At 59.4% G+C, this 3,262-nt stretch overlaps 1 long non-coding RNA gene across 1 annotated transcript; it reads left to right on the top strand.

The window, feature by feature from the left end:
• The first annotated feature begins 248 nt into the window (after positions 1–248).
• Positions 249–1,935, top strand: LOC144256268 (uncharacterized). Its single transcript, XR_013344048.1, has 2 exons — positions 249–1,373; positions 1,717–1,935. It is a non-coding gene; the product is annotated as an uncharacterized LOC144256268 (long non-coding RNA).
• Positions 1,936–3,262: the final 1,327 nt, after the last annotated feature.

The following is a 3,262-nucleotide window of genomic DNA, read 5'->3' as shown; positions in this document are numbered from 1 at the left end:
ACATGCTGTCCAAATGCTGTGGTCAAGGATAACTGTCCCCAGGCTGACCAAATTGACTTGGACCAGCAGAGAGGGCAAGGGCGAGCACACCATGGAATACTGGGCCGGGTGAGGCCCCAGGCTCAGATCCAGTGCCCTGTGCCTCTGGCTCAGATGTCCACTGTAAAACGCTAGGGGGCTGGATTCCAGGGGACATTTGCCACATCTAGAGACATTTTGGGTTCTCACAACCAGGGTGGTGATGCTGCTCCTGGCATCCAGTGGGTGGAACTGCCTAGTATCCTACAAGGCACAGCTCCCACCACAAAGAAGGACCCTCCGGAATGTGGTGGTGTTCAGGCTGAGGACCGCCGCCCTAGAGCCCGACCAATGGCAGCAACGACGGGCGCCCTGCGCAGCGCGGCTCCCTTACACCCCGCGTGGAGACGCCAAGGGCCCCAGGGGACCCTCTTCTTGGAGCGGGATTCTGCTTCCCTGACCCCTTTTTGTGCAGGGCTGAGAGGCACAGGGACGAAGGCGGTGGGCGCCGGGCCCAGTCCGGAGCTGGCGAGGCAGAAGGGGGCAGGGTAAAAAGCTTGGGGCAATCGCAGCCCCGGAAGCTCCGTGGCCAGGCCTGAGGGTGCCCAGGGCGGGAGCGCGGTCGCCCCGCAGCGGGCAGCGGCAGGGACAGCTGGCCCGGGATCCGGTTGCAGGGCGTCGGGCGGGGCTTCAAGTGGCAACGAGTGGCAGCCGGGCCTGGCTGGGGGCGGGGAGGCCTGGCAGAGTGACGTGGGAGCGCCAGATGCTCCGGGCCAGCTCCCTCCCCCGCCCAGGAGCCAGGGGTGGGGGAGCTTTATCCGGGTGGGGAGCCCAGGGCCTCTCCCGAGGGTCAGGGCAGGGTCCTCCCCGGACAGGACTCAGCACAAAGCCTTCCAGCCCCGCCCCCGGGCCTTCCTGTGGTCGAAGGGTGAAGGAGCGAGGCCGCCTCTGGGCGCCTTCCGAGCGGACCGTCCTGGAGGGCGCCTCCTCCGGGGCTTGGAGTGGGGGAGTCTGACGGCCACCGCCCGCTGCCATGGGACGGATCCCATTGGACCCGGGACCCAGCGCCTCTGTCCAAGGCACATACAAGGTGGTGGCCTTGTGACCGCCCGGCTCTGCTTCTGACCTTGAGTGGAGGCGGCTGGGCTCGCACATAGCGCAGCGCTGAGGCTTGGGCTTCCTTCCCAGCTCCTGGGGACCCCAAGACCTGGGTGTAGCCTGAGCTAGACAGAGCCCGGCCCTGGCCTGAGGATGCTGGACAGAAAGGTGCTGCCCGGAGCCCGTGATGCAGCCACCAGGACCACTTCCTTTTCAGCCCCCCAGGGTCTGACCTGGCAAAGGAGGGCGGGGACCAGGTGCGCTCACCTCTATGCCTGGAGTAGGGCTGGAGAAATGTTTGTTGGACTAGAGGCAGTTTGACCCCAGCTCCTCAGCCTGGCCTTTTGGACTTCCTCGGTGCCCAGGCCACCTTTCTAACCGAAGCCAGATTTAAAATTAGGTGGTCAGTGTAGTTAGATAAATCGGGTCTAATATGGAGTGAAATCTAAAATGGAGGCCATGAGAATGAATTCCCGGGAAAGTTGAGCAGCTCTTGAAATGTTAAAGTTGAGCAGCTCTTGAAACAGCCCCCAGCAGATTTGAAGATAGCCCATCCCAAAGAAGTGTTTTTTTTAATTTAATATTTGTGTTAATGAACAGCAAACTTGAAGATGCTGCCTCAGAAGTCCTTCCGGCCCAGATTACTTCTTTGGCCCACCTGTGTCCCACCCCTCGGGCCTTCCCACCTACATTCCATCACCGAAAACTATAAAATGGAGAGACAACCGCACTTCCACGGATTCCATCTCTTGGGTCCCCTTCTTCCTCCGGGAGAAGTCTTTTCTGCTGTCCTTTAATAAACTTCTATTTTCCACTCTACACTTGCCTCGGCGTGCTTCTCTGGTGTTGTACTTCAACATTGGGGAAGCAAGGACTCGTCACCGGTCAACAGCGGTAGCATAACTGTGGGTTAGCTCCTCTCCCTTGCCAGTCTGGGGCCTGCCCAGGATGTGTCCTCCTTACCATCCCCCGCCATCCCACTCACTCTGCCGCCCCAGAGCAGAAGCACAGGAGAAGAAAGGGGAGATGTGGCACCCCAGAAGGCAGCAAATGGTGACATCTTACCTAGAGACCAGCTCCTATGGAGAGGACACATGGACAGCTGGTGTCTGCATGCTATGCGGTGGCCCCTGGGGCAACCTGGGTTTAGAACAGTTAACTTGAGCCCAGGGTTTTGTACTCCTGTTTTCCAGATAAGGAGAGTGAGGGAGGGTCCAGGGGGCCCACAGGACTGGGAAGAGCCAGGGACTGAACCCAGGGCCATAGGATTCCAAAGTCATGTTCTCTTCACTGCAAAGCTGCCTCCAGCTACAAAGGCAGTTGGCTCTCAGGTCCCCTCCTCCTTCCCTGTCAATCATCCCCCACTCTGGAGGGACCCAGCGACTACCCATTAGCAGCAACCTTTTCTCAAGGAGGATGAGGTCAGAGCCGCACCCTGAGCCCAAGGAGGATGAGGTCAGAGCACTGCCGGGCTGGTGCAGATGCTAAATTATTCATGGGGCTGCTGCCGAGCAGGGGCTGCAGCTTCCTGGAGCCCAGTGTGGAGACAGCAGACAGGAAGCAATGTCTGGCCCAGGCACCTGTGCCTGACCTTGGCTGGTCCTCTGAGGGCTGGAGAAAATGCCAGCCTCCGTGAGAATGGTTGGAGGGCTGACAGACCCCTCTGGGCTGCTTGACCATGGGCAAGTCACCTAACCTCTGACCTTTACTTGGTGCCTTTGGCGAGCTGCGTGGGGCTGAACAAGTCCTAAGAGCTGCAAATGTAAGTAGAAAGCTGGGCATGGCCCATGGCAGGTCACCCTCACCTGGAGCCACCTTCCTGTGCAGAGTGTGTCACCCCATGGGCTGTCTTGGCTGCTTTGCCAGCAACACCAGGCAGCAGTAGGGCTACCATCAGAGGTGACCTCCTCCCACCCTTCCCTCCCCAGTCTCAATGTGGGCCACTGGTCTCTGATCTTGCCTGGTTGAGAACTCAATATCTTTGGAGACCTCATTTCCCCCTTAGAGTGAGTCCCCGAACAAGAGAAAGGTTGGTTGGGGTCAGTCAGCCTTTGATGGTGTGGATAGAGGTCAAGGAGTCTGTGGGGTGGGGAACACGCACGTGCACACGCCCCAGAACCCCTCAGGAACACACAGGACTCAGTGG

This window comes from Urocitellus parryii, chromosome 7 (assembly GCF_045843805.1).
Source record: "Urocitellus parryii isolate mUroPar1 chromosome 7, mUroPar1.hap1, whole genome shotgun sequence".
In the NCBI taxonomy this organism is placed as follows: Eukaryota; Metazoa; Chordata; class Mammalia; order Rodentia; family Sciuridae; genus Urocitellus; species Urocitellus parryii.
Note: the sequence above shows the minus strand (reverse complement) of the source record. Positions and strands in the feature narration are given on the sequence as shown.